This window comes from Triturus cristatus, chromosome 7 (genome assembly GCF_964204655.1).
Source record: "Triturus cristatus chromosome 7, aTriCri1.1, whole genome shotgun sequence".
Taxonomy (NCBI): domain Eukaryota; kingdom Metazoa; phylum Chordata; class Amphibia; order Caudata; family Salamandridae; genus Triturus; species Triturus cristatus.
In genome coordinates this window covers 1,037,952,365-1,037,972,685 of record NC_140590.1, presented here as the reverse complement: position 1 = coordinate 1,037,972,685, position 20,321 = coordinate 1,037,952,365, and positions in this window count along the sequence as shown.

Genomic DNA, 20,321 nt, shown 5'->3' with positions numbered 1-20,321 from the left:
ACACATTAGATTAGTGATGTTGTGGATTTGTAGATAGTGCTGTCACCCGTGGATGAAGATAGTGATGACAAAACTACAGAGTAAGGAACAAGACCTTGTACATGATGTTCTCTATCCCCCACTCCTGGATTTTGAGCATACGGAATGTTTTGCACATATAATTTGTAGGAGTACTTGAGTGGAAAAACCTCTTGGGCCTTGCTGTACACTCGCCTGCTCGTGGATTCCTACCAACTGTTCCTCCCCCCCTGTTACTTTCCCTTAATTGAACAGTAATGGGACTCACTGAATGAATTATCATTATTATCTCTTATGTACCTTAATTACGACAGATGTTGTCTCAAAGGCCTGCAAGAGGAGGAAGGAGGACAGTTATGGTTCCTTCAACAGCTAGGACAGGTACAGGTACTCTGTAAGATGGCCAAAATTCTCGTTTGTCCACAATTTTCTCTCTGACCAGGTCCCCAATCTCCGGGACCCAAGCAGGTCTCGCCGTTACTGTTTCACTTCACCAGTGGTGGTGCGTTTTACTTGGACGTTGCTTTGTGAAGCTCTGTATTCCTTAAGGTCCTGTAAAACATCCAAACGATCATTAAAGTCAAATGGTGTTTCAGTCACCACTGTGCTGGCACTATCGAGGTCAGGTACCCACCTCCTTACCCTAAACAGGAGCTCATAAGGTCAAGGACACCCCAGGGATTTTCTTGGCATGTTGTTTAGTGCCTTCTGGACCCCATAAAGGTGATTGACCCAACTGCCACCGAGCCTAATAACCATGCTGTTAAGGACTTCTTAAAGTCACAGATTTTCATCTCAACTACCGAATTTCCCTCAGGATGATAGGGGGAGGAACTGCAAACCACACCCAAAATTCGCATGGCTTCTTTGTAAGACTGAGAGTTAAAACTGGGCCCTGGTTGGAATATAGTGTGCCAATTGCATATCTCCCGATAAAGACTCGCAAATCCTTTATAATAGTTCAAACTTTAGCCGAGCGCTGGGCCAAACCCACAAGAATCTAGAGCATGAATCTACTGCCACCAAGATGTACTTGTAAGCACCGTCAGAGTGTAAGGAGCTGCAGTGATGCAAATACAGAGTTGCAAGAGGTTTGTCTAAGATCAATAAAGGTGTTTGTAGTTGTTGTGCTACGGTGGAGCCCTTCATCTGCTGGCAGATGTCACATTTGAGGACAAAGTCCTTGGTCTGTTTAGTTAGATCTGGCCATCAATAGCGCTGCTTTAGTAGTGAAACTGTAGCAGAAATCCCTGCATGTGCTCAACCCAGACCCTCATGTGCGGCTAGTATAAATCCTAATCTGTGATCAGTGTTTGGTGGTACTCTATCCCCCACTCCTGGAATGTGAGCATACATAATGTTTTGCACATCTAATTTGTAGGAGTACTTGAGTGGAAAAACCTCTAGGGTCTTGCTGTACACTCACCCGCTCGCGGATTCCTACCACCTGTTCCCCCCCCCCGTTACTTTCCCTTAATTGAACAGTACTGGGACTCACTGAATGAATTATCGTTTTTATCTCTTATGTACCTTAATTACGACAGATGTTGTTCTCCTCTGATCTCCTTAGCGTGTATCTCAAGGAGTTCCAACTCTCAACCATTCCTGATTGTGTAATTTTAAATGGAACCAATGGTTGACACCATGTTCTTTCCTTCTGTAGATTCTTCTTGCTCACACTCTTGTTGTCCTGATGATGATCTCCAACAAATGAGATCGAAACGCCGTTGACTTCTTTCTACAACCAAAACTCCTTCGTCATACTGAATTATCTGGAGTTTTGTTCTATGTTGTCAATGTGATGTATTTTTAATGTCACCAACGACTCACTTCACGCACTTTCACTATTTGTGTGAGCACCTGAACTACACCTTGTAATCAAGTGATTCTCCATTTTTATACCACATGAATGGCGCCCGAACAGGGACACTTTCTCATCTCACGCGCCGGCGGTGCGTTGCAGGTCCGGTCTCCTGCCACAGCTGGACGGACAACAACGCGTACCAGCAGGATTTCCTGTATCTCCCTCCGGTCAAGCGGGGGCGACTGAGGCTGCGATCAACACCCAGACGAGGCGGTGAGAAGTGCGAAGTATCCCGACCAGAGCCTAGCTGAGAGAGCAAGATCCGAGGTATACAGAGGCCCACCAAGTTCCGAAGTTACGAAGTTCCGAGGTTTCCGATGTTCCGAAGTTTCCGAAGTTTTCGAGTCGAGTCCAGTCCAGTTCAGTTCAGTTCCGTTCCGAGGCCTTCCGTTCCGAGCTACCCGGTGAGTACCATTACTGGGGAGGCGTTCTGGCGTGCACATAAGTTGTGCCGGTCCAGACGGGTTTGGGTACACAAATCCGGTCTGCACTGTTTTAGCAGTGTATCTGTACTGTTTAGCAGTATATCTAGTATATCAAGTATATAAATTCAGAATAATTCAGTTAATGCCGAGGATTATGTTTTGTGATTAAGTTTTCTTAGATCGTCATCATCATTGTTGCTCATTTAAAACATTAAATGTTAAATGTGTTAATACGTCCTGCATATTGTGGTGTGAATGACTGTTCATTATTGTGTTTATTGTATTAAGTTTGTTCAAGACCAAGTATCAGATCAGTTCTCAATATGCCGCTCTTTTCGAAACTAAGACAGATCACAACTAGAAAAGGGGTACTCGAAGAAGCTGTTCCCATTCCTCCTAGGGACACTCCAGGGTACTTCATGTATCATAAACATGGCCTAGACGCCATATTATTTCTTGATCTATGGGTAGACTACACTAAGGAATTACCAGAAAGTCAGAGGTGGCCCGCAGCTGGGACCTGGGATGCAGATTGCATCGTGAAAGTAGAGGAAGAATTATGGAAAAGGAAAGCCAGACAGTCACAGAAAGACGCCATTGAATTATGGCGTAAAGAATCGTATAGACGTACAGAAAAAGCACGTAGACAGGAAGAGAGGAGTAAGGAAAATTCAAATAAAGTCCGAGAAAATCTATTAATTGAAGAAGGTACACGAGTGAAATCAGAACAAGTAGAAGCAGAAGAAAAGGCCCGAACTGCAGGAGCAGGGCTTGGGGATAAAACTAAAGCACTACCAGGTTTACTAGTACAGGTACTGCCACGTTTATTAACCACGAAAAAGGAAGACTGGGGTGCAATCTCAGCCTGTAAACAAAAGCAAGATGAAGACACTAGTGATTTCTATGCCCGATTCGAAAAATGTTTTGGTATAAATAGTGGTATAAAAGCAAGTAGCGAGTCATACCCACATCTATTTGTGACAAAATTAGTTGAAAATTCCTTGCCCCAGGTGAAGAATAGAGTATTAAAATTCGAGAGTACCTGGCAAGGTAATACCCCATCACAAATGTTACAAATGTTACAGTACCATTACAATAGAATTAGAGAGGAACAAGAACATGAGCAGAGACGCATGAAAGACACAAAAATGAAAATGCTAGTCTCCCAGACAGTTCCAGCTGAAGGTCATAAAAAGGGTACGACACAGTCCGGTGATTCAGCAGGACCTGTAAAAGGGACATGCAACTATTGTAAACAACCAGGTCATTACATACACGATTGCCCAGTCTTGAAGCGTAATATCGCCACAGGTAAAACACAAGAAAGACCACGGCCACCTAGACAGGATCAGAATGAACAAGGAGCACCGCAGCATGCCCAGTCCATGCCAGCTCCACAACAGTCTATACAGTTTGTGCCAGCGGCACCAGCGCTGCCTGTTGCTGCCACACAAACCACGACACGACAGCTGTACCAGACCGCACAGTATGACTATCCTGATTATCAACGATACGCATGAACCAGCCTAGAGAGGGAAGTTGACTTACCCCTTATCGAGGTCCCTGTAGACCAAGAAGGACCTTATGTACATAGTGAACTATTAGGCCAAGATAGAAAATTTGTACTTGATACAGGGGCAAGTCGAACAACTATAAAACGTAGTGAAGTTCCAGGGGCACCCCTCTCAGGCTCACAGAATATTTCCCTTGGTTTTTCAGGAAAACCTATTGTTAATGAAGTATCACAGCCTCTTCCACTTACGATAGGACCCTTGACCCGAACTACAGATTTATTGCTTACTAAATCATGTCCAGAAAACTTGTTAGGTATAAAAACACTGAAAGCTCTAGGAGCTATAATATGTTGTTCTCCGGAAGGAGTAAGATTGTTTTTACGTGATTTCAAAGGTCACTATGTGTCTCGAGACATGGATCCCCGACTGCAGACTTTACCTACACATTTATGGGCACAAGGCCCTACTGATGTGGGTTGCATGAATATTACACCATATCGAGTTACACTAAAGGCAGGAGTGGTACTACCACGAATGCGACAATACAAGTTACCACCAGATGCTGTAGTGGCTTTACTGCAAATTATTGACGAGCTCATTGTCCAAGGAGTGGTTGTGGAAACAGACTCCAATGTATGTAATTCCCCGATAATTCCGATTCTTAAACGAACAGATCCAAAGGCCCCGCCAGTATATCGATTGGTTATTGATCTGCGCGAATTGAACAAATGCATTGTGCCACAATTCCCTGTGGTCCCAGATATCTCGTCATTACTGACAGCTATTGATTCCGAAGCAACATTCTTTACTGTAATTGATCTCAAGAATGCCTTTTTCAGCGTCCCAATAGATCCGGAAAGCCAATACTTGTTCGGATTTAGTTTAAATGGACGTAGCTTTAAATTCACACGCGCACCTCAAGGATTTACAGAAAGCCCCAGCATCTATAGCCAAGCACTGAAACGAGAACTTGACAGTATCCACATGCCAGTCAACACTGCCCTGCTTCAATATGTCGATGATCTGCTGATCACCGCTAGAAACGATCCTGAATGTGAGAAAGCATCACTGACGGTATTACAATTTTTGGCCGAAAAGGGGCACAAGGTGTCCCCTTCTAAGCTGCAATTCTGTGTCCAGCGAGTTGTTTACCTTGGTCACTCGCTGTCCAAGGAGGGAAGGCAGCTTACACCAGATCGCATCCAGCTAATTGCAAATATGCCAATACCCAAGACACAAAAGGAGGTGCGGGCTTTCATAGGCCTCACTTCATATTGTAGGCAGTGGATCCCTCAGTATGCATTTCTAGCAAAACCACTCATTCAATTGACAACACAGGAGGCAGCCACATCGACTGTTCTCCCTTGGACTCAGGAACATGCACAAGCTTTTGAAGGCCTAAATTCACGTTATGCATTCGGAGTTGTACATGACTTCGGCGTGCTGTGGCGAGAGAGAGGTTATTTAACTTCTCACGGTGCCCACATTCAGCACGGACCCCTCATTCATGCCTTATTAGATGCAATACATCTACCCACTGCAATATCAATTATGAAATGTAAAGCTCATACGAAAGTTACTGATATCATTTCTCAAGGCAATGATCTAGCTGACAGAACAGCTAAACAGACTGCTCAAACTCAAACATCCGACATGACAAAGACAATAGTCCCGACACCAACACATTGCATGATGGTTAAGGATCCCGCTCTTGACGTAATTGACATACAGACACATGCTACTCCAGATGAAATAGAGAAATGGACTGAATTAGGAGGGATCCAAATGGATCAAGGATGGATGACGAAGGAACAATCTGTGTGGTTCCTTCCTGATTCAATGGTCCAAGTCGTTATTAACACTGTACATAGTCCAGCACATCTAGGAGAAAAAGCTATGCTAGACAGCATCCAACACATTTGGTTCAACAAACATTTACGAGCAGCAGCTAAACAAAAAGTCCGTACCTGTATGATCTGTTGTCAGTTTAACCCAGGAAAAAGCATTCCCGTAGAACAGGGTGGATTTCAGCCTCCTGATCACCCTTTTGAAGTCCTCCAGATGGATTATATCCAGATGGAACGATGTCGAGGATTCAAATATGTTCTCGTAGTTGTCTGTGCTCTTTCCCGTTGGACAGAGGCATACCCGGTTTCAGATTACACTGCCCCGACTACTGCCAAACAGTTAGTTCGAGAATTCTTCCCACGGTACGGTTTACCACGTGTTGTCTACTCAGATAACGGCCAGCCGTTCTCCTCCGAACTAATGAAACACGTTTCACTCTTGTTAGGCTATCAGTGGAGATTCCACTGTGTCCGACACCCCGAGGCAGCAGGTCTCGTGGAACGACATAATCAAACTCTGAAAATTAGATTGTCTAAAATATGTAGAGAGAAAGGTGTCGACTGGGTAGTAGCCTTACCCGTTGCACTCTTTTACATGAGAATGGTAGCGCACTCTCGAACAGGGCTATCTCCTTATGAAGTGGTCTTTGGTAGACCACCAAATATGTGGGGGACGCCTATACCACGCAAAATAACTGATATTGACTGTAATATGCTGACAGATTACTTGGCTTCCTTGATGTCTGCACTACAATCTTGTCGTTCACAGGTAGCTGCAGCTTTTCCCGACAACACTGAGGTGAAACCCCATGACGTAATTCCAGGAGATTTGGTCTTAGTGAGGAACTTTGATCGGAAGTCTCAGCTGGATCCTAGGTGGAGGTCGCCTCAGCTCGTATTGCTAACGACGAGGACAGCCGTAAAGATCGAAGGTCGAAAAGGCTGGATACATTCAAGTCATATCAAGAAATTTCATGGACTACCATCAGATGTAAACGACACACCTTGCGTGTCTTCCCCGAGTGACTCTAAACTTCCTTTGGTTGAATTGAATAGTCGTGAACTATATAAACTAAAACTCAGGTCTAACCAGTCAGGCAATTTGATTGTTTAAGTCCTCTCCAAGGTGAAGCGGTCGAATTTGTCTCTGACATGTATCCCTTAGACCTGTACAGAGAAAGAAACAAAAGGATAAAGCTGAAACGACATGCGTACTGTAAATCACTGCGTAGTCATTGCACAGTGACGTTATTAATTCTGTTTTTCCTAAGTCTTTTAATAATTACTGCAAGTATATTGTTGCACATATGTTATCCTATTTCTAGATATGTTTATAATGTTACTGCTGAACATTCTTTTAGTGAATTACCTCCGCATGAATTGTCATATAGATTTGCGCTGCGCAATAACACTTTTATTAGTATGTTACATCATTCCCATCAGGTTAGCAATGCTACAAATTGTTGGATATGTGGCCGACTCCCTCCCTATCAGAATTATAAAGGAATTCTACCTCTCTTTCCATACCCGTTCACACACAACGGCTCCTGTGGAGCATGGTTTAGTTTAATTAATTCCCAAGATTCGAACTCCGCAGTTTATCAAGACAACGGGGTATGGGGAAATCTGAACTTAGTTTTACTTAAAGTCTGCCACCCCAACAAGGAGGGACTTCCCAAAAGAACAGGAACTGATCTAGAAAATGAAGTATATGGATTAGGTAATTTTACGCTTAATCTCTTGATCTTGAATGTCGAATCCGAAGCTACTCCAATTTTGCCCGCCATGTCAGTATTTCCAGTAAAAGGTGAATTATGTGTAAGAAAGAATGGTTCCATACATATGGGCCATAGTAGATGCACCACTGTAATAGAATTTAGTGATCAAGGCAAGTCGACATTTAGAGCTTCCCGCCATTCCTATTTTATATGTGGTCAGACGGCATATATACGTCTGCCTCTAGATTGGGATGGTACCTGCTACATCGGATTCCTTTTGCCACCTGTTTTCCTAGCTCCTCCTGATTATCACAGAAATACTCATTTAGTACACAATAGAGAAAGGAGAGATCTCCCAATAGTCGATTACACTGAAACAGCATGGGAAAAATACACAGATTTCAATAAAGGTCTCTTTCCCTATATAGGTACCGTTACTAATAGTAAGCTGATACGTAGATTAACTAGAACCCTTGAAGCAGTAGTGAACGAAACTATTTCCGCCTTAGGCAATTTAACAGAAGAGCAGTCTGCTATGCGGATTGTTGTGCTTCAAAATCGTCTTGTCCTTGACGTCATCCTGGCCGATAGGGGCGGAGCTTGTAGGGTCATCGGATCAAGTTGTTGCATTTTCATACCAGAAAATTCGCCATCTGTATATAAAGCCATAACTCGCCTTCATAAGATTGTAAGCCAGATACATCAGAATCCAGGCACCTGGACTTGGTCAGGTTGGTTTTGGAGTGTATTATCTACCTTTGGATGGAAGGCCCTATCCTTCCTAGGTATTGGCTTTCTCATACTATTCAGTTGCTGTCTATGTCTACAATGTGGACCAGCGATCTGTGGTCTGTGTGCCACATCGTGTATTCCACCACCAAGATTTCATTCATCCCAGAAGAAAAAAGAAGAACAAATGATGCTATATGAACAGATCAACGGATTGATGAAGATTGATATCTCTTAACGGGCAAGTAGGGGACAAGGAGGGAATGTGGAAATATGGATTTTTCTGATCAGTTATGTCCCCTATCTTGGACCCCAACGGTTTCATGTATGAATCATAAGTACATGTATGTTCCCTCCAGTTCCAGTTATGAAGACGCAAACACATGTGCGTCCACCGTCAACACGTCCTCTTTCAGATCCGCCATGAATAGGCCGGATATTCCATTCCTAAGTATGAAAGGCCACCGGCTTTATATGGTTCACTTATGCCATTTTACAGTCCAGGCAAGTAGGCCCTGATTCTGTCATCAAGCTTTTCTTTCCTTCTGCCTCTGAAAGCTCCAGTCTGAGCCTGCATCTGTGACCATGAACTTTGTCTCATTCCCTGCGCGGCTCACGGTGCCTGACATCAGCTTGTTGCCTGCCAAAAACTGTATTTCACCTTCGAAATTATCTGCTCCGCTCCCTGCCCAATGCATTCCTGTCTAGTAGTTTAAGTAAACATTCTTCCAGCTACCGAGCAAAGGCCCGGCTTCTCTGTCTTTATGCAAGTAATTCATAGCCCTATTATTATGGAAGACTTCTGCCCTCGCATCTAGTGTAGACACTTAGACGCTTGTACACGCACTAACAGTCAGTATAGTCAGTATAGAATAAGATTCTACTCTAAGAGACCTCTCTTTTGGATAACATAGTTCTTTAAACATAGGATGTTAGATATGATTTGGGATTAGGTTGACTTGACCCTCCAGACATCTGTCGCCACATGTAGAGTTAAATGTCAAATCCCCTTCACCCCCTAGTTGCACGTCAATCATACGTCATGCTGCTGCGCGCGCATTTCTGCCAAGTATTTCTGCTGACATTGCAAAATTCTTTCATGGAACCACCCTATTATGACATCATACCTGATGACGTTCTTTAGTTACACCCGGTTACGCCCACTTTTGCTACGCATGTATGTTTTATCTTTACTATCAATTGTTACGCCTCCTGCATTTGCTTCACTGTAATGCCTATTGTATAAAAGTGATTACTTATCAATAAAGAATGTACTTCACTTCCTGAACCTCCGTGGTGATGGAACTTGGAGTCCACGATTCGAATCGTCCATTGGAATAAAGCCCATTCCGAACCTCTAATATCACGGATTTTGCCTCTTATTTTACTGAGCTATTTTTATTATTTTTCTGTATCAAATTAAGTCCCGGTAATTAAATTATTTACCACAACTTGTTCCCAGAGCATATTGTGCTTTACTGTGCAACCTTCTGAATCCCTAATTCCATTCTGGACACAATAATGTAAATATTTTTTTATAGGACTGGACTCAGTAAAACAAATCACACACTTTTGTAGCACCAGTATTAGGGCTTTCAGTTCTGCCACCTGAGCTGTACAGTCTCCTAGAGACTTTGTGTGTGTTTTCCCATGAAGAAACTTTCCATCCTGCATGTGCCCTTTTACAATTGTGCATGCCACAGAATATTGCTTTCTTGTTCCTATGGCCGGCTGGGCAGATCCCTCGGTATAAATGATACATTTATATCAATCTAGAGGAATTATTCAATTTGGCTGAGGGTATTTTTGTTCGTATTGCAGGTATGCTTGTGTTTGTAATGTAGAATCAAATCTGTAATCTACATCTGTTGCAGTGAGAGAGTTAGTGCATTGAATCCACAGTGGATGCAGTGCTACAACATTTGGAATGCTTGCTTTTGTAATGGCCTCTAATGTCGGTTCTGGGGTCATGACAATTATGCATTTCCCTTGCACTAGCGCTAGTGCGCTCTCTCTCTCACTACAGTCTGTACTGCGGTAAGTATTTTTTCAGTCAGTGCAAAACGCATTTCAGCTTTAGTGTACAAATGTGATTTGTATGCAATAGGTACAGTATCACCTTCAATGAAAGTGATGTTGGTGTACCTGGTTGGACCAGCGACTACGTGGATCACCAGGTTAGTCGTGTTAACCCGTGTATGTAAATGCTTGGAAGCTATCATGTCAGCTTTTACGGAATGTAGGATATCAGTATGTGCCTGTTCCAAATGGTGCACTGAAAAATTAGGTCCAATGAAGTCATTGAAAGGTTTCACCCTTTCTGCATAATCCAAAATGAATGTCCTGACAAAATTCAAGAATCCTAAAATGGATTGTAGTCTTTTCAGAGTCGTTCGAGGTTGTAGCAGTACTCATTTTCCTGAAAATTGTGGTGCCAGGCTTTTGCCTCCATTTAACAATTTGTATCCTATAAATAGGACACTGAGGTGGGTCATTTTTGATTTTTTTAAATTAAATTTGTAACCCAGGTGAGCAAACCCAAGGATTATGTTGTTCACTACTTCCAAGTGTTTCATTGATTCATTGTCCGTCAGATAGATATCATCTACATGGGACAATGCCTCCCCATCAAAATGTTGAAGTAACTCTGTGATCTTTGCTGAAAACAACCTGGGGCTGTTCTTATACCCCTGGGGTAAGCAAGGATTGGGATTGAGAGCCTAGCATTGGGAAAGCTGTCAAATATGTGCTTCCATGTGCTATATTTTGGCAGAAAATTCCTTTTGAGAAGTCTAGTGTTGTTTTGTAGTTCTTCCGCGCAATGTTATTCATTAATGTGGCACTGTTTACATTCTGTACTGCAAATGTGAGTGTGGATGCATTCAAATGTCTGTAATCTAAAACTAGGCAATATGAATTATCGGGTTTTATTACGGGAAACAAGGGAATATTTATGGGTGAGGTGCAATTCTCTATCAGAACCCTGGTATTCAAGTTGATCTAAGATCTCCCTGACTTGTTTCTTTGCCTCGTGTTTGATCGGGTATTGTCTCTGTGGTAGAGAAATAGATTTTAATGGGATTTCATGATGAGGTGACTCATCATTAAACCCAACATGATTGCGGTAAAGTGCAGGAGCTAACGCTAATGCTCACTCCTGCACATATTAATTTTTAACTGATTCTGGTACGAGGTCGAAAAAAGCAGGTAAAATAACTTCTCCCATGGGGCAATCCATTACAAACTCAGGTGGCCAATCCTTTTTGGCCAAAAGAATATCGTAATCATAGGTCAAGTTCTCCCAAATGAGACTCTTCACTTTCCTGGGCATGTCCCCCACCATTTGGAGCGTTATTTAGTATAAGCGATGTGGGACACCTACCCTTGTATTGGGTTTTTCCACTGTGATACGTCCACTCAGCACTACTGCCCCCAAACATTCCATCAGGTTCTGGTGAGCAAAATCCTCGATAACCTGGGCATTTCTCATTTTAATTCTGGCTACCTTTGCTTTTTAAATTGAGGTTTTGAAGTCTTTTATTTACCTTCCTGTTTAATGATGTAATCCGAAGTGCGGTGGGTCTCCCTTTTCGGCTTGACTCACTTTTCTGATCTGTAGTCTGACCGTCCATCTCTCTCTGCATGCTTTTTGGATGTTTCCTGAAAGGAACTAGATCAATGTGTATCAGTATCCTGATACCTATCAGACTTTCTAATATAGTCATGGTTTCTGAAGTTATATCTCCAATCGGTATGTTCCTGTTGGGGGGACCTGCCCCATGACTGTGTTTTGTTTAGTTAATTTTTTTTCTTACTATCCCACTTCTTCTTTGAAGATTCAGGTGCCTGCTTAGAGTTATTCTTTTTAAGAACTACTCTTAACTATTGGTTTCCCAGCTTTGGCTCCTAGATTATTACTGCCTAAAGAGGCATATGTTTTTTCGATAATCTTAGGTAATTCACACTCTTGTAGTGCGTGACTGAATTCCCATATAGCCACTGCTGCTGCCTCCTCTTTTATGTTACTCAACGAAATGCTAAATACCTGGGCAAAATTGTCATTCAGTTTCATTCCCAGATCTAAGGCAGGCTCTGCCCCGTACTCATTCTGAATGTTTTTTTCAGAACATCTGGTATAACTGCTATTGACGGGGTAGCATGTTTTCTGGTGTATACGGCAGCGATGACTGTACCCCAAGAGGCACAATCTTCTAAGTGGGGAGCCATCCCCATCGGCAAGAAAATTGTCAGTATACTGTGTTTTTCCTGTGGGCCCATATGAGGAAAGACTGCTTCAAGCTGTGCTGTTTTTTGTGCTATCCAGAACAGGATTTACCCCCGGCTGGTGGGAAACCTTCCCATAATCACATTTAGTGTTTGTGGGCTAATACCTGATTTAGTCATGTGAGGTTGTGTGACCTGAGCAGCCCACACAGGTTGGACTGTTAATGTTCTCATAACATATTGTGTTAGATTCCTATAGATTTTTACTAAATCTCTGTAAAGTTTGCGCATCCGTGCTGGTGTTAGGGCAGCAACGTCCGGATGCGATGTGTATGAAGCTAAGACCAGCCAAGTCGTTCCTTCTCTGCTGAGTGGACCGAGTCTCACGTGTTCTGTATATGGGGTAGAGCGCCTTTAAACCAATGATTGTTCTCTTGGTAAGTTAATGGGACTTTTAAGTCCGCATTTGGGAAATACTCATCAGGTGGTTCATCTTCAATGTATTTATGAAATAACCACATGTGTGCATCTGCAGGCGGAAATTTAACCCAAGGATAGAATACCTTTGTCCTGAATGTTTTGTATGCCTCAACCACCAAAGTACCATCTCCATCCATCGCCAGGAGGCCATGTTGTAATAATTTGATAGTAACCGTCTGTCTGCAATTTTCTGAAACATTCAGTTTATCTACCTGTTCCCCAATGTTCTCATCTATTTGTTTGGTCATTGTTAGAGCAGTACTATTTATGGCAAATTGTTATAGAGTATAGTTAGCACAATGTGGGAACTTTGTAATCCTCCAAGTTTGATTAACCTACAGCCAATACATATGGTATGCCTACTGAGCTCAGGCGGATTTCTTTCCCTTCTGACTACGGAAGTCTCCGGTTAAAAATATGAGTAGGGGTCTCTGAGAAAGCACAAATTATCTACTCAGATTTGACCATTAAATAAGTGCCTAACCAAAGTTGACTGTACATGCAACAAATGATGGACAGAATGCTGAATGATTCAAGCATTCTCCCCCAGTCAAGAGATCTAGGTTAAATCCATTGTTCTTTTGCCCATTACGCCACCCCAGTTTGGACCCAGTTGACAGCATAAACTAAGGGCTTGGTGTCAAGACTGATTCCAATCACCCCTGCAGGATATATTGGTCTATAGACCAGCTAGCTCACAGTGCCACCGTAAGCCCCACCAACCTACCAGAGAGCGAATAGTTTTTGGCAACTTCTGAACATGACAACCCTGACCCCTCAGGGATGTTCTAAACAGTACAATACCTTTCGCTCAGTGACTCGTGCTTACTTCTCAGAGAAATATACAGAGAATACACAGTGGGATGTTTTCAGTCATAATTATTGAACCAATGTTATTCTTGCATAAAATACGTGGGCGGCAATGATTTGGAGACAGAAGCAGATAAATGTGATTACAAGCACCAAAAGTTTAAATAGTAGATATAGTTCGACCATGGTGCTAATCAATTGTATATATGAAGGCATATAAACAAGGCAATTATCTAGTGTACTCCTACTATGTGAACCCTACTCTAAATGTACCTAGAGTGTGTGTAGGTGTAGAGCCAAGTATCCGCCCAAGGAGAGATCCAACCCCATTACCTGATGGGATACAGTGAAGGACCCCGTCTTTGGTCACGAACTGGACACCCCTCACAAGATGTCATACCGCTGCGTGTTGATTTCTCAGCATGCAAGGATACTTGATGTCAGAGGAAGTACCTCCTATACTGATCTATAAGGATGCTCCTCTTTTATAATAGAAAGCAGCCTTGCGATGTACGCATTAGATTAGTGATGTTGTTGATTTGTAGATAGCCCTGTCGCCCCGTGGATGAAGATAGTGATGACATTTGTACGGAGTAAGCAATGAGACCTTGTACATGATGTTCAGGGCGTTGTGATAATGTTGTGCAAAGCTAGATGTAAACCAAGTTTAGTTTCAAAGAAAATGGTTGCAAAAGGTGACAGCTTGTAAATGTTGTTTGTGAGGACAATGTAGGAAATAAGTTGCTTCGCTACATGGGCCTACCCAGGGAATAAACCAGAACCTGTATGCACAGGAATACCCCCACTGGTGAATGGTTGGAGATCCCATGCTTGATATGTTGCAGCTTTAACTTCACCTACATGTGTAAGGAGAGTAAAGAGGTGGTCAATACTGGACAAACTACCATGCGTTGACGAGAAGTAAGTGTAATGTCATTGCTTTGGGTGTGCCAATGATATAATTTAGTCAGTCCCATCGCTCCTAGAAAAGGCAACAAGGGTCCTGACTCACACTGTGGGTCAGCCTTGCCTATTCTATCAATCCCAGGGTCAATTACAACAATTATGTCACCTCCCAATATAAGAATCCCAGGTGGCATCTCTAAGATTAGGACACTAATGTCTAGAAGGGTCATTGCATTGATTCTCAGTGGAATGTATTAGTAGCAGATTTTGAGTGTAAGACCCTCCCAATCCCAGGTGACATCTCTAAGATTAGGGCACTAATGTCTAGAAGGGTCATTGCATGGAGTCTCAGTGGACTGCGTTAGGAGTAGATGTTGAGAGTAAGGCCCTCCCAGTGTCCTAATAAAGCCATATAGTGACTGATGTGGTCAAGCCATGTGTGGTGAATGATAAACTGTACTGATTTCTTGATTAGAATGCCTGCTCCACTTGAATCCACTGTGTACCCTGCATGCACTAGCAGAGTGTAGCCAAACCTGTCTAAGGCCTTATAGTGATTACCACAGAGCTGCGTTTCCTGCCTCAACACTAGGTCTCGAGCGTGAAGATGCAGACATTGGAGAACTATTGTGCGCCTAATTTTGCTACACAAACCATTCACATTCCATTTCCATAGGTTCAGCCCTCACTGTGTGTGTGTGTCTCTATGGATGTAACTGTAATAGGTCTAGAGGTCTTGATACCCTCTGGAGATCCTGTGCCTGAGCTTTACTCATCTGCAGCATGCAAGTTATATCTGCTTCAATCAGCCATCATAAGAACAAATCAACATAGTGCAACTTAAAAATAGTTGACCCAAAACTACAAATTCCCCCCACCCTGCTGCCAGGCACTGTGAGTCTAAACATACCCACCATCCCAACTTGCAGAGTGCCTGTCACCCCAAAGAAACCATCTGCTACAGTGGGTGAGTGAGCACCACCTTAACAAGTTCAGTTAAAATGTGTGAATGAATCCTGTAACCCCGGCAATATATGTGAAAATCTTGTGACCTGGTTAATCAACTTCTCCCCTTTCCCTGCCGCCAAAAATGCCTCCAGCTCAATCACCCCTTACCCCCTGAAGCACATCGCTTCTCCACTTGTGGCTTCCGTCAGGAGAATCTATAGCTTCACATCTCTGCATCTCTTAAACAGCATCATTTCAGTCCCACCACAATATCAAGCAGTTTCACTAACGCACACCCCACAGGGGTCAGCCACTCACATGTCCGTGGGGTCACCATGGCTCTTCTGGATTTCCGGGGATGTAAAGGACCATGGTTCCTAATTACCATTTGGGTGCCCTCCTTTCTACTCTTGAGTGCCTCTCCGGCCAGCAACACACCATCCCTTGACACAGCTCCATGCCTCCTCTGGGTGGGTAAAATCCCATGTTTGCCACCGCCCACAGTCTAGCTGGGTACAACATAATGCACTTTAGATCTTTGGCTCTATGTGCTCTCTTGATCTCCTCAAAGTTCCGCCTCTGCTGTTGGACTTGTAAAGTCTGGAAAAAATTGAATAACTGTGTTTTAGAAGTCGATGTCACCTTGGGACAGGCTGCTTGGAGGATTGCATCCCGATTTCTGTAGTTAAATATCCTAGCTATAATGGTCCATGGAGGGACACCCTGTTGTGGTGGGGGTTCAAGTGCTCTATGTGCTCTTTCTATTGAAAAAAATGTTGACAGTTTCTTGGGGTGAAGAATGTTTAAGTTGAGATCCTCTAAGAAGAGATCGAAGCTAGTCCCCTTCGGGGACCCCCACCACCAGAATGTTATTGCGCCTGGCTCTCGCTTCCTGGTCGTCCAGTTTAGTGGCAATGAGAGCATTCTGTTTCGTTTTGAACTTGCTCCTCAAGTCTTTTGGTTGTTGACTGAAGTCTGTTAATTTGCCACCCAGCTTACGTGACTTTTTCCCAAAATGTTCCTAAAGTCTGTTCTCGAAAGATTTACATCTATTGTGACAGCATGTAGTTTGGGCTTGGTCGTGTCCTTCATATCCTGGATGGCAGCCATGATTTCGTGCAGAGAAGGTTCGTTGGCGGGCTGCGTTTCCAATCCGGTGTCACCACCATCCGCCCTATCTGTCGTACTGCCAGGAGTCACCATTATTATCGCGTATTTGTCCAGAATATTGGCCTATGTGGGTTCAAGGCCTCTGTTCCTGACTATGACCTCGGTCCCACTTAACTTTGAGCCTTCCTTATACTATTTAGAATTCATTTCTCAAAAACCACTTACAGTTTGAACAAGCCTTTCAGAGAGCAGCTCTGCAACATCTGCTGGAATACCCCCCCTCGTCACTACAGAGCTGGGCCATGTTGTGTACTGAAGGCATGCTTCTGAGTGGATCAACAGGTTCCGAATGTGGCTCAGGGATCCGAGGAGAGAGAGGTTGGAGCCCCAGCTCCCCCAACCTGTTCAGACAGTGCCCTCTGCCTCGGGCTACAAGGGTCCAAGGCCCCAAGCCTCCTGCGTTGTTGTTTTGTACCGGAGGAGGAGATTATCGTGTGCTTCTAAGTATATTAGTGTAATTGCCACTAGAGCGCAGGTGAGAGGAACACCCATAGGCAACTCCACTGCTCACCCATGAAGTCCAATCCTCCCCGATGCCATCGTTACTACCACTTACAGCACAGCTCGTCTCCGTGCCTGCCCAGGCCAGGGTCCGGTACGTGAGTTGTAACCTTGCTGTCTCTCTGAGACCCCCAGTACCATCACCACAGGTGGGGCCACGGTCGGGGAGGGTCTAAAGTGAATAATGGGGCTGCCCAACTCCTGGGCCTGACTCACCTACAAAGCTCCTCACGTGTCCTGACCATATTGCGCCCTCGGGGGAGAGGGGTCAGGGCACACTACCAATGCCACAGGATACCGACTACAGCAGGCCTGCAGTCCGAGGGGCAGCCTGACTACGCTTCACTGACGATCTTTACAGTCTCCCGCCGGGGGAGGAAATAATTCACTGCCGGTCCACCAGTGGCCGCTGGTGGCATTTGAAAGTGGTGAGGCGTAAAAGTTGGGGGATGAGTGTTACATCGAGAGGGAGCCTGACTGACATAAGGCGGGTTTGGGGTAGGGTGACATGTTGCTCCATGAGAAAATTTTGAAAAAAAGGCGTGGCAATTGGTGTATTTTAAAATAAATTTGAGAAAACAAGAAAAATAATTGTGAACAAGTAATCTTGAAATATTTAAACACATTAAAAACTGCCCCATAACGTCTGGCAGGCCAGTTTTTACCATTGATTTCCTGGATATTAAGAGAAATATTGCCTGCAGCAAGCAAATATGCATGCACTCTCCTCTACATTGTAAAACAAATACTGCTCCTATTTAAAAAACATAGCCACCCCCCTGTTTTTTACCTATTAATTCAGTAAAGTGTTCACTGTAATTCTAATAATTCTAGTTCCCCTCCCAAGGCGTATTTTCTGTCCAAGTCCGACAACGCCTGCTGCAATTATCTTTGGGGAGCTACGAAGTGAGGTGCCGGCATCTGTAGCAATCTTCCAATGTCTAAATTCTGTGACTGTTAGAGGGCATTACTTTCTTGAAGTGACCATCAGTCACAGTAGGATTTGATGCAAAGAGGATGAGGCTCCTTTTGTGCCCACAGCGCTTCTGTAAGCAGAAATGCCACACCCGCAGCTCATGGGATAAGCGTGGGAAGCCGGTGGGCCCAAAGGGGCAGAGGTTTTTTATGGGTCCAAAGCCAGAGGAAATTCATTTGCCCTGGCGGCTTCCTACCTGTTACAAATGTATTTTATATTTGCACCAGGCAGCCTTGGACCATCCTTAATTTGCTAACGCACAAACTTATTTACCGAAATAAAATCATGATGGTCGCTCGTCGTGGGCAGTGAAACAGCGGTTCGTAAAATAATGTCATTGCCGGCGTTTCATTGTTCACAAAGAGCAGCAGTCAGGATTCATTGTGTGCGCCTGGTGGTCTAACACCCAATGCTGTAATATAAAATACTGAGGAAATGGAAGCTGGAAACCAACAATGTAAGCATTCCCTCGTAAAGTGGCATGCCAGGACGTTTTTTATGATTTTGTTTCCTAAACATGAGAAACGCGGAATGCGACTTTACTAAAGAATGCATTGCTTGCTCACAGTGTTGGTTTATAGCTTCCAATTTCCCCTGTACTTTTATATTTGCATCAGGCGGCATATCACGCAAACACTTATTTCCTGAAATAATGATGATAGCTGCTCGTTGTGGGCAATGAAACGCTGATAAGTAGATAGTGCCAGCTTTATCGGCATTTCATTGCCCACGAAGAGCCATCATGTTTTATTTTGAGAAATAAGTGTACGCCTAGTAAAGGCGGCAATGTAATTATAAAGTATTTGGCGTGAGCGACACATCAATGGCTGATACCTTGGAAACAAGCTGATGGCCAGCAGGCCTGGATTCAGAGCAGGCCTCTTGGAAGGTAGCCCTCCGCTCCAAGGGGCAGATTTAAAACTTCTGCCGCATCCCTGCAAATCAGCAGGAATGCGCCCAGAAAGAAGCGTCATAAAACTACCCGTGCGCCACCATGGATGCGCCGCATTTACAATGCGGCGCCCAATGGCGCACGGATAGGCAGATGCATGACGTATCTGCCAGCGTAAGGTTGGCGCAGTGCGACAGTCGTGGCGCGGGCACGATGCAACTCTAGCACTGTTCCAACCCGGCCTATCTCCAAAATGCTGCGTCACGCCTTACACCAGCTTCAAGCAGGCGCAAGGTTTTGATGCAGCAGCTTCAGAAAAGTGACTGAGTGACATCTTGTAGATTTCCGAGGATTTCCTCCGACGGAACGCCCACATGTGGCGCAGTGCTTTACAACGTGACGCATCTGCCTAGATGCGTCACGTTGTAATAAGTTGCATCGTGGTGCATGGTTTACGCCGCCGCTGCGTCACAAAAGTGACACAACGGCGGCATAAAAGTGTCGCAAGGGGCTTGTAAATCTGCCCCCAAGTATAGACACCGCGCCACTTCAGATGCGGAAAACACACTCTTGTGTCTCTCTCTTCCACTCTGATGCTGAGCACAAAGGGAAGAGAGGCGGAACAGTATGAAAATGGCCAATCACTGCATGACTTCAAAATAATGGCATACATTGATTGGTCAGGCTCTGTCAACCTCTTACTATGTGTGGGGACTCAGGGCCTCATTTATGAGACTCCTTGCGCCTCCGGAACATCACTTTTTGTGATGTTCCGTGGCACAGAAGCCTGAGTGATATTGATCAGGCGGCACTAAGCCACTTTGTTTTGCTTTTTTTGGTGCTGCCCTACGGCAAAACCTCATAAATTAGGCCCTAAAAAGTCTACGCATGTCACCTCCTTCTGCTTTTTAGCCAATCCAGACGCTTGCTGCTTCCTTGCTATTTGTGCCATTAAACAGCATAAGAGGATCACCCGGATTGACAGGGACAGGTGAGTTATACCCTCCTTAAGAGGCAGGGGGCTGCGGTCGTTTTTTCCTGGCTCATTAACATGCACAGGTAGGAAAAGGCCTCAAGTGAGTATGACAGGCTGGACACAGAAAGGCACCTGTCTAACCTGACATGCGCACTTCAGATTCAAGACATGTCTGCTTCTCTGCTCCGCCTCCTGTATATTAAGCCCCGCCCACACTCTCACAGAGTGGCTGCAAACGAGCACCGTAGCAAGGGTGCAGACAAAATGCAAACCCATTCATTTTATACCTAATGACGATACCAGACACAGGGGGGCAATGCTCC